Here is a 12,634-nt window from a genome sequence, read left to right as displayed (position 1 = left end):
GAGTTTCAATATACCAAAATCTTCTATCCGAGTAAGCAGTTGAGAAACAAGTCGCACGTGCAATAAGACAATACCAAAAGTTTTAATCTTATAACTATATAAGTGCTGCGGGAATGTATTTTCATATATAAAAATTATGAATAAATAATATTACACACACACACACACATAACTCCGATATTATTATAACAAGGATATATACGCACACTATAATTAATATTAATTCAATAAGAATTTTTTTATCTAATGGAGTTTATCAAAGCACAGCATCCGGAATTATTATCCATACAAAATAACACCTAAGAGGACTTCGATATAGACGACTGATTTCCAATAAAGTTGATAGGGTTGGGACAACACAATAAATTCGCGTTGGACAAAATTCATAAGACTTTTATTCAGGCAGCAGCCGTTTATTTATTATTATTTTTTATTTAAACTCCGTCCATGCGGTTATTGGATTCTATATAAATTTTATCGAAAAAAAAATATATATATATATTACACACCAAAATTAGTTTATTATTACGTAAGTAAAAATGTTTGCATATTATGAAATATTGTGAGTGAATCTAAGGGGCATCAGTTCATAAGTCAGATTGAATGGTTGACTTGAAATCTATTTTTATGACGCTGCCTTCTTTAAATATATAAATATGCTGAACTTGTAAAATATTGAATAATATATTTAAAAAAAAATGTGCGCTGACATGAAAATATATTTTTATTTATAACAACTTGAAACTCCGTTCAATAATATCTTGGTAAACAAAACACACATTTTGTGAATCGTAGATAGGTATTTTGTACATGGTCTCATGTGACATATTACCAGGGATAACTTAGTCTAATTAAAATTAAAATGATTGATTGTAAACATTAATTTAATTTGAGTAAAAATGATAAAAATGAACAGATGCAATCACTAACCTAACCTAAAAAATGTCTTCCGAAATTTTAGTCTGAACCTATTTTTAATATATTTATGTTCAAAGAAGTTATTTTCTATTCTAAATAATTATAACCTTAATATTAATAAACCTTTTGGACAGAAAGACAAATATAATATAATATTGTTCTCAGTATTTTTTATCCATTGCGGTAAATACCTTTATTTCTATCATAAAGAACGTACGAATACGTAAAAATTTATAGAAAATTGTTTCCTGTTATACTCTTAAAATAATAAAATATCGTGTTGTAACCAACATTGTTGAAATTAAATATCGTGCTTGGTTTGAATAGGAATGATTTTATATTTATTGACATTAAAATGTATAAGCCATTGGCGTATAAAGGAATCAACAACGAACTGACACAAACAGCGAACTCTTGTCATTAATAATGCAGTGATGGTTGAATATACAAACACAAAAAAACAGAGTACGAGTATTACGGAACACATCTAAAAACCAAAAAAAGTGGTCGTCGCTTTGCTGTATATTAGGTGATGGGGTGGACCTCTGACTAGGGTAGGTTAAATTTGAATGCAATGATAGGTATCATTGTATACGAAAAATGATTCTGAACGGAGATGATTTGACAGTCTAGGATATATTATATTTAAATACTGCCATATATTCTATTTTGAAACAAATATATTATTTTTCAATTAGGACGCATTTTGAATAAGGCATGGTTAATCAATTTTTCCAAAAACATTGCATGTAGTTATCATAATTCATAATACCTTATATTATCATAGATAAACATATACCTGATTTGATAAAAATTTAAAACTCAAACGCTCAAAACTTTTTTCCTATGACACTTCAAATTTTCTCTATAGCTATTTAAAGCAAAACTTATGTAAAACTTAGTGTTAAATTTTTTTAACCTTAGATATAAATACAAATAATTTTATGAATTTTGAAATACAAAATAATTTACAAATATTCATGGTTTTGAAGAATTTTTGTCAATATTTGAACTTCAAATGCTAATAAAAAAAATTGTGCATATGTATTCTTATAATTTTTTAATCACTATAAGAATAACTTATGAGAAACTTTGTATGTATTCAATTTTCAAGTATTTTGATAAGGCCAAAAAAATGTTATCGACACTTAAAAAAAAATTTCAGGAAAATTGAAAATTTCAGTTGTTTATAAATACCTCAAAAAAAGTTTGAATATTTTGAAAATTAAATCATGTAAAGAGAATGCCAATATCAATAACTGGTAAAATTTTCAAGTATCTACGACTTATACTTTTTGAATAATAACAAATGTTTAAAATCGTTTGAGGATAAATCGTTATCGTTAGTTACGCTATTTCGTAAAAATTTAAAATTCAAACGCACTTAAAATTTTTCCTTTAATGATGCTTCGAGTTTCCTCTATAGCTACTTGAAGGAAAACTTATGGAAAACTTAGTGTTGTATTTTTAATCTTTAGTTATAAACACAAACAATTTTATGATTTTTCAACTTCAAAATTACTTGCAAATTTTCGCGTTTTCGACTGATTTTGTAAAAATTTGAACTATAAACGCTTATAAAAATAAATCGTGACTAACGATTTTTAATTTTTTTTAGCTACAATAAGAACAACTCATAAGGAACCTTGTATTAAATTTTCAAGTTTTTTTGGTCATTTAATTTTTTTTACCGATACTTCAAAAAAATTCTCATAAAAATCAAAAATTTCAGTGGTCTATAAACATCTCAAAAAAGTTAAAATTTTTTGGAAAATTAAACTGTATATAGATAACACTAACATAAAAATTTGGTGAAAATTTCAAGTAATTACAGTGATTAGTTTTTGAATTACAACCATATAAAAAAAATCGATTTTTTTGAAAACTGTTGGAAAATGTTTACTTTTGACCTCTATAATGCAACAAGGATATTCACTTTTACATCGGAAACCACCCCAAAGTTTGAAATTGAAGCATTATTTCGACTGTTATGCTGTACCTACACAGACACAAAAAAAAAAAACACATCATTGTAAAATCAATTCATCACTCGGTTCAGAATCTAAAACGTTAAAGAAGGATTTTCTTCAAAATCTTAAATAAAAATTGTGAAAGACACATATTAATAACACAACCTAAGGTGTATTATAATAGTGTATAGATATCATAAAAGCATGGATGTCATATTAGGTACTATAAATTGATACAATGCATCTAGTATTATACCCATCGTAAATTATTTAAGGCAATTAACCATTTGTGATAAAATTAAGCATTTCAAAGAGCAAAGGAACTTTTAAGTCTTATATACCTACTTTACATCAAAGACCCGCAAAGATTCTCATCGACGAATGAATTAACGTCTAAACATCAGTCACTATACGCGACTCACTATATGATATACACAACAATATTATACCTAATACACTTCTCTAGAATATGTGTACAAGCCAATATAAACTACACGCGTGAAACGCTAATGACGAGAAATCATTTCCTACTCCATCATACATTTTCTATCACCTGAATTAATAGACTCACTGCAATAGGTCTGCAGCCGATCTAGAAGTACATTCGGTGAAATCAAAATTGACTTCCATTAGAAGCGGCTCCCTGTTTGCAATATTGCACACGGTGCAAAGTACTATTCTTTCTCATGGTCAGAACCACTGAATTATTGAATCGATTTCACTGCGATGCGTACAAATAGACACATTTAAATTAATGTTTATGGGGAGGGTTGGGGAGGGGTTATTTTTGTATTTTACTTTTTGCTACAAAGAATAGTTATTCCTCAGCGTTTGATATTGACCCTCTATGGTAGTTTTATACAGAAGTGGTGATTTGTTTTTGTGTTTTTTTTACAACTTTGTTTTCAATTTTTTTTTCTCAGACACCCAACTACTGCTATCCGAAGAGACATGAAAAATGTATCCGCTTGTCAAACGTTTAGCGTCTGTAAATCCCTCGACAGACCTTTAGCTCTACGTAACCATTAATCATGGCCGCCGCAGTCAAGTTATTCGGCACTAGTGGAACTGGCAGTGGTGTTTGGCCGACAACACTATACCTACTATTCGTTTGTCACATTTTCCGTTGTTTCGTCGCGTCACTATTCCATACCATGCTAAGCTCTAAGAATGATATGAAAATCTCTCGTGTGTAGGTACTTTTCACACATCGAAGTAAATAAACGTAGGTAATAACACTATACTTATGTAGGATTACTATTAGTACATATACACAAGACCAATCCTTCTTCTTCTATTTCGAGGCGTTTATGGAATTCTATAAGTAAAAAAGGATTTAATGTTTCATCAACAGTACCTATACAAGACTGCTACATGACTTGAGTAACATTTAAACTAAAACTTTTAACTAAAATTATGAAATATTTGTTGTTCTTATCCCTATATTATCAGTCTTTCAAATAAAACAAAATTATGATATCTCAATAAAAAAAAAAAAAAAAAAAAAAATGAAAATAAACTTTAGAGACATCTGGAAATCAGCTATTGGCTAATAGGTAGAAGCTATAATTTATAATTATTTATTTTGATAATATTATGAGATATTATTTGATATAAAGAAAGAAAGATGATGACATATTTTAGTTATAAAATACAATCACATTAACATTTTTTTTATATGTAGGTATAAATGAAAATTAGTTTTTTTTTTTAACAAGATAGACTTGATTGTTTCAGTTATTCACAATTACATAGTGAATAACAACGGTATTAATTTTTTTAAGTTAAAAAATAATTTGTTTATTTTTAATAATTTCCTGCGATCGTCTCATCCCAAAACGCATACCGCGCCATATTTATCGAACAATGCACTTTCTTTCAGACTTATTTCGAACACTTGATAATCTGCCAGCAAGAGCAATCAGATAACAACAAATATAATAATTTATAAATACCTATATATATAAATTATAAATTATATAATTTCTAAACAAATTTTAATGCAAAGTTATAATACTGTACAAATAGTTCACCGGAATACGTGCATTAAATAAGTAAAATATAAGTTTATCCATATATACGTATCTTGAGAAATAGCACTTTTTTATTTTATGGACAAACAACCTTCCTATGAAATCCATCGATGAATTAGATCTAACGGTTTTACTTGTACCTTTCTATTCTACGAACCATTTACTTAACAATTTATTACACACATATTATAACTTAAGTTAACTGTTCAATATTTTTAAATGATAGCTAACAAAATAGAAGATCATTTTTCAAATGCTATACCAATAATCACGGCTAAGCTTTTATAAAAAGTTATAAAAACTTTGTTAAAGAACGTTTTGAAAAGTAAAACTAAATAATTTAATACTTATTATAAATGCTTCCTATTTATAACATCGTTGTTTACGTTCGTTTTATTAAAAAAATAATGAACACATTGTTCATAATGGGAAATTCTTATAATAATAATATAAGAGTATTTAATAAACATCATTCTTGAGAATACGGAGGATATCATTGTTTGACAGAGGATACAAATTTTGATATATACTACCTGCTACCTATCACTATAGTTATTAGTTATAATTACTTGTTCATGGTAGCACGAATAGTCACGTATATTCAAGCCCAAGAGCTAGCACATTTCTCTAGCCTATTACCCACTCCAAATAATGTTGGATACCATTAGTCTTTAGACTTAAAGAGTTTTGTTATTTATCAAAACGTTTACTAATATTGAATACAAAGTTTTATTTTTAAATAGGATGTAAAACTTTAATATTAGTATTAGACCAGCGTACAGAAAGAATACCAAACAGTACTAAAATTAATTAATTAATAACTGATAATCTCCCTTAAAATATTTCTATCGAAATTACTTTTCTTATAAAAATATTGTTATAATTTGTAGATTGACATTAATCATATTAAAACATTTAACTGCCCTGCAGGTATTTGATAAACATTAAAAACTACATTTGTCAAATTCTAAAAAAAAATACTTATTACATAGAAAAAATAAAATGAAATTATTAGCACATATAGGTATAGTCATTTTTTTTTACTAGAATTAAATTTGATAGTAATTAAAAAATAAAAATATATAGCAGTAACATTTAAGAATATCGCCAAATTATTATTATTTTTAATAAGTAATCAATGTAAATATATACTTACATAATATATTGTTATAAAATAAATAACGAGTAAATAATCCCACAAGTTTAATAAATAATAGTTAAACAGAATACTTTCAAGGTTCACGTTACTAATATTATAGCAACATATAAACTTTTAAAGAAGATACATAAGAAGCATTAAGATACATTGAGCTAAAAATAACTATACACAGGTGTTTGTACTTTCTTAACACGAAAATAGCTGAGATTTAAGCATGAAAGAATAACCCTCTTTCGTAGGTACGGTATAGCGGTTTAGCCTACATCGCATTCCAAAAATAATAAATTATTCTCAAAAAAGATTTTAGTTTTAAAAAAAAATAAACTACTTTTATATAATTTTTAATGGATAGTAATATCACTAATATAGCCAATAAACTATTAATAATTTATGTTATTGTTAAAAATTTGAAAAATCGATAGCATAAGGTAAAACCAGCTCATAAAGATAATATGTTGTTTGTTTTCACCTGCTCCAAATTATTAAAAGATAGTGATCCGATTTCTAGAATTTTTAACCGGTATTTTGCTTTATAAATTCTTTGGCAGTCTAATTAAATATCCTCGCTTGTCTTCTTAAATGGTAAATAGGAGCATGTCGTACAACATTACACGCATACACTACGAGTGGAGAAAGTGTTTTATCATTATTATTAGGTATTTATATTTTTTTTTATCTACGTGTGAATATATTTTCACATATATACAAATATTTTTTAAGCTCTAGTTATTATTTTGGAGTCAATTTGAATCGATTTGTTCATAATTTTGAAACCTAATTCCAACTTAAGCATATACGAAAATTGGGACGAATCCAAGATAAACAATACCCACGCGTGTCACACCATTGAATACTTGATTCAAGTGTTTTTTTTGTATAGATAACCTATAGTATCTACCATATAATATATTTATATTTTTTTGTGCTTAGTGTTTTAAGCTTTCAAAACATAGTTCTGTCACAAAACCACCAATTGATAAGGAAGAGTAGTTGTAGTAATCAAGGAAGAGTAGTTGTCCATAATCATGTATAATCACTGACTGATAAGGTTTTTAAGACTTCAATAGTTGCGTGTAAAGAGGATAAAATAGGAGGACAATAATTATGTTAAGTAATCCAGACAACAATAACGTTTAAACACTATATAGTCGAATATTAATGTACTTGCTGTTTTTATATATATACCAACCTATATTTTTTATTTTTCCATTATTAACTTTTCATTTTATTTGGTTACACATACAACGAAACAGTAGCAATTATGGTGTGTGTGTAAGTATTTGTACAGAATGCCAGTGATGGGTCATCCCCCGGAGCTCTGGCTGGGTGAGTGGGAAAATAAAAATAAAATAAATGCCGGGTACGCTTATTGTACGAAAATGACACGCCAGGCAACAATAATGATATTCATAATAGTAAAATGACTTCGTGGCGTTATTTCGGATTCCATTTTAGCACTCAAGGACTTACGCACAGAAGACGTGCCCGAACATTCATTACACGCGCGAGACGCATTTAAAATTTTTAGATACAGCGGGCAAAATACACATAGTTTTCGTGCAGAGTTTTGATCATAATTTCCTTAGTGATAAACATAATTTTTTTTAAAAAAACGAAAAATACCAGGATTTTTACAGCTGTCTAGTTTTTTTTATTTTTACTTTAAATGGGTAAAAGTAACATTCTATGTCATGCTAAATCTACATCAAGGAGAACGAAGATAAAAAAAAGGAATTATTTCTAGTCAGATGCAAAGGTATTTAAAGTTTTTACCCACTCTTTACTATAGGTACAACCGAGGAATATTGAAGGCTTAAATACCATGAGTTGGTACATGCGGTATATTGAAGTATACCATACTCCAAGAATTCAGTATAACTTCAGTTACAATTAAAGCATAAGATTTGTTTTTCACGATAACATTTTCTGTAAAAAAAATATATGTCTTAAAGTTATTTTTTAACAGCTCGTATATTACCCTTTGTAATCTACATGAATAACATCTCTAAAATTAAAGACTTAAATAAATATTTTAAGTCTCTGCATTTCTTGTTTGATATAACTCATTTTGGTGTCCTCGGGCTGCAGGCACTAGTCTATTAAGAAAAACGTCACAGTGCAACACCCTCTAAAAAGACAACACTGACCTACAGTTACATACATATTCTAGCTGTATAACAGCTAATAGAAAATAAAAATAGTAATAATTGGCTAAAATAATAAAACATAATATATAGTACCTATATTATATTATATCATACGTATTATAACTTTATTAATTCACGTTAAGCAAATTACGATATAAAATATATTTCTTTGAAACCTTTACTGTAAACACAATACACTTATCGTATAATACTACGTTTATATTTCAAAATTGGTGAAGGATTACAGTTTCACAAATATACATGATATACCGTCTATTAAAAATATCATTATTTTAATATAAAAAAAAATAGAAATTTAGTAGTATACAGCATGTTTAATTGAATAAAATAAATATTTTTATTAGCTAATTGAATATCAATTTTAATTGTTAGTCAAATATAACCTTCTGAGTTATATTAATGTAATTAGGAAACAAAAAAATCATGTTTATTGAGGTAAATATTTATATTCTAAATTTAATATAAGCGAAGTTAGTATGGTCCAGAATAACTCATATAACTTGTAATTAAAAAATTAAAAATACTTCTAACTACTAAAACTAATAATTTGTGAGTTTCACGAATTATTTATACTAACAAATAATGGTTAAAAATATTTCAAATTCTTTTTAACTAGATAAAGTATATAATTATTTAATTGATAAATATTGGTAACAATAACAAATAACAACTTTTTTTAAATAACTTTTTTAATATACTATTAATGCATTGTTTTTATAATTTATGTAGAAGAACTACTTTTTAATAAATTAAAGTATGAATTGCGAAATGTTTTTTTTTATTTTTTTGAAGATAGAAAAAATGGTCGTTAAAATTTAAATCATACAATTCTAAATAAACAAAAAATATACATAATTAACAAATGATTATATTACTATGAATAGCATTAAAAAAATTTAAATTGCACATATAAATTATTTTTCGTACATACGGAGGTAAGTAAAAATCTTATGCTCACTATACATAAAATTTTATATTTCAATCTAATCAATATTTTTCAATTTAATTTTATCATGTAGGTAGAACACTAAACGTGAGCAACTTCAAATCTATTAAGTCCATATACCTAGTAAAACAAAATCCTATAAAGACTAGAACACATAATACAATATTCGTCCAAAAGTTGCGGGCTTGTCTCCTCTGTACTGGGGAACTAACGTTAATAGTTCCACAATACTACCCCCTCCTAATATACATACCACAAAATTGCTTTTGGAAAGCAACTTCCGCCACTCAATTTTCGACTCTGTATTGCGCTGAATAAAACAACAAGCACCTCAGTGCAAACAAAACCACAACGACTCGGCGGGATCAAGTTATTATTAAAATGTCATTATGTCACCGCCTTTAAAATACAAGAAACCCCCAATAGTGTAGAGTTCGGCAAAACGCAATTAAAATAAAACGTTAGACTTTCGTCGATCTTTGCAAATACAAAATAGCTACTAAGTAGTTCAAAATTAAAATAAATAAATATAAATTACGATAAATTTCCATACATTTAAATACGTATCTAGATATTTTTCTATATAAATATACTTAAATAATATGAATTATGATATATAACACAGGTCTGCAAGCAATTAAAGTTTACGAAATCAAATGTAGTTAATACAAAAGCGCTCAATATTTTGGATAAAATAATAAAGGGAATATATGGATACTTGTTAATTGACTAAACAATAAAACAATAATATAAATATGATACATCATAACAATCTGCTTAATAATATGGTTTGATGTTTAATAGAAATATTATAATAAACATATTCCATACATTGTTTATCATAAAAATATGACGTAATTAATATTAATCATAAATATTTCACGAGATAATTAAGATTTATAACACTGTACCTCAAAAGTATTACTTAATTTAGTAATCATTGAATAATTCTCAACTGAAATCGAATACATAGTATAATTTATGAAAAAATCAAATATTAAACTTGCTATTTAGGAACCCACATGTTTAAAATTCGTAACAATCATCTAAATAAAATACTAACTCCTGTAGATACTGCGCAAGTTCATTGAAACTCAATTCATCTTAAGTTTAAAATAACTATCGACAACTAAAATATTATTTTATAATAAATATAACAGATGGAATATAAAAAGTAATCATAATAACAAAGATAGACTTATGTGTCAACAAAGAACTGATAAAAAAAATGATACATCAGCGTATACTGTAAAATATATTCATGATAATGACTTGAAATGGGAAACCATTATCGCTAAATATACAATATTAAACATATCCTGTTAGATAAAAATGGAATGTTCGTATCATTTTTATGTATAAAACTGTAAGCGGGCAATATGATTTGCATGTTATGGTATGTCTAAAGAATTACCTTCAACCTTTGGAGTTAATAATATAAATATAAGACCAATGTGTGCCTAATTTTGTTTATAAACCTAAATAAACAAAATAATTATTTTAATATTGAAAAACAATAATTTTCGCATTATATTTTCTACTAATTGTCTACAAGTAAAAAACCAATAGAACAAGAAATCAAAAATTAATGGATATTTCAAATCAAAATTATTAGTTGTCTAAGAATCCAAAATTTGACAATATTCTGATTCCTGAAAAGAAAACTATACATATAACGAAGAATATCGATTACTTATTAAAAAAAAAAGGTTTTCATTCGATTTCTATTGTGTTAACGAGATGGAAAGGAAACTCATTTGTTGTTTAAAAAGCATTATTGATTTTTTAAATAAACTATAGAAATAAATGAAGGAATTCCACTTCTGAAATAGAATATATATTTTATCTTTTAGCAACTTATATTCTGATATGTATTTTTTTAATACTAATATAATAAATTGGTTCGTTTTATTTTAATTTAACTCAGACAGTTATTAAACAGATTGCGAGAAAGCAGCAATTTTTTCCTGGGGATCAAAATATAAACCACCGAATCTGATACACACGCTCGCAAGTTACCGCACACATAAATATAATATATATTAAAGAATCGCCAATTATTTAACTTTTTTTTACAATTAATGGTTCGTCAACGGTTAAGTGACGTTTTAAAAAAAATTCTAGTAGAATACATACAAAACGAAAAGAAAACGAATTGTATTTCCGGCAACGTTGTAAGCACGAATGGAGTTCAGTGGCCGTCCGGTTTACGACGAATCTCTCGCGAAACCGGTTCCTAATAAAAAAAAATAATAATAAAAATAACGGATCTTGCTATTTTTATTTCTCTCAGTCTATCTCGTTCAACGTTCCATTAATTAAGATCTGCCATCAGCCAACAATTACCCAGTAATGTTCATGACTGGAACATTTATAATGATCAAAGGAAGAAGAATGCTAATATACACACTGTAAAGTTATGAATGGGAGATAAAAAAATAATAATTTCCTTTTAATGTACAATTTTAAAATATTTTGAATCCAAACAGCCAAAAATTACTATGTCCAAACTCAAAATATTTCAAAATCAAACTATATTATATATATTATAATGTTTAATTCAGTGTAAGCGTACATTGAACTGGTTTGACTTTGTAGGCGAATAATAAAAAAAAACAAACAAAAAATTACTTTACATCATAACGCATTCTCGTATACTGACCACTGTTCACATAAATATAAAATTGAAGCCCAACTTTTTTAAATTATTAGAAACTAACCAATGATAAAACTGAGCAGATTAAAAGATTAAAAAAAAATTATACACGAACGCTAATAATTTAATACCTCTATATGAATATCTGTAACAAATAACTTGACAACCATCATCCACCAAATTCAAAAATTTAATGCAACAATAAGGTTTGAAAATTAAGATAAGTACAGTATATTACCAAATATTTTTTCTGGCTATAGCTTTTAAAAAGACATGTAGGTATTATACTTTATTTGAATAGTTATCAACTATACTCTAAATTAATTATATTTGATTAACGTGAATGGTAATTAGTTTGTATAATAAATAATTATGTCTAGCCTATATAGAATATAGATACTATAAATATAGTATACGTTTATTTTCTGTCACAGAACAGTAGAACTCAGAGGAACAATTATTTTCATTGATTTCGTTGACCTTTATAATTAACATATAATGTTTATAAGTTATAATAAGTAGATAACAAATAATTATTTAAATAAATGTCTTATTAATTAAAAATAATACGTTTATTATACATTAAATCGTTTAGGTTTATTGTACGCAACATAATTTTATTGACAGGTTTTAGAGAACATGTAGTAGGTACCCGTAAACTAGTATTAACACATAAGGACCATAAATTGTACAATAGAATATTGAAGTAAAATGTTATAAATGCATTTCCTTAGATCTTAGCATCTAATTGCTATACCTACTCAATTATTTATTCTCTACAGAG

At 26.6% G+C, this 12,634-nt stretch overlaps 1 protein-coding gene across 2 annotated transcripts in view; it reads right to left on the bottom strand.

The window, feature by feature from the left end:
- The window catches only part of LOC107173099 (pumilio), a 108,153-nt gene that overhangs the window by 37,526 nt on the left and 57,993 nt on the right, over positions 1 to 12,634 (bottom strand). The window lies entirely within an intron of this gene.

Source organism: Diuraphis noxia, unplaced genomic scaffold (genome assembly GCF_037042655.1).
Source record: "Diuraphis noxia isolate RWA-SAM2 unplaced genomic scaffold, SU_Dnox_SAM2 contig0002, whole genome shotgun sequence".
Lineage (NCBI taxonomy): Eukaryota > Metazoa > Arthropoda > Insecta > Hemiptera > Aphididae > Diuraphis > Diuraphis noxia.
The sequence above is the reverse complement of the archived record's forward strand: the minus strand, read 5'-3'. Positions and strand labels throughout refer to the sequence as shown.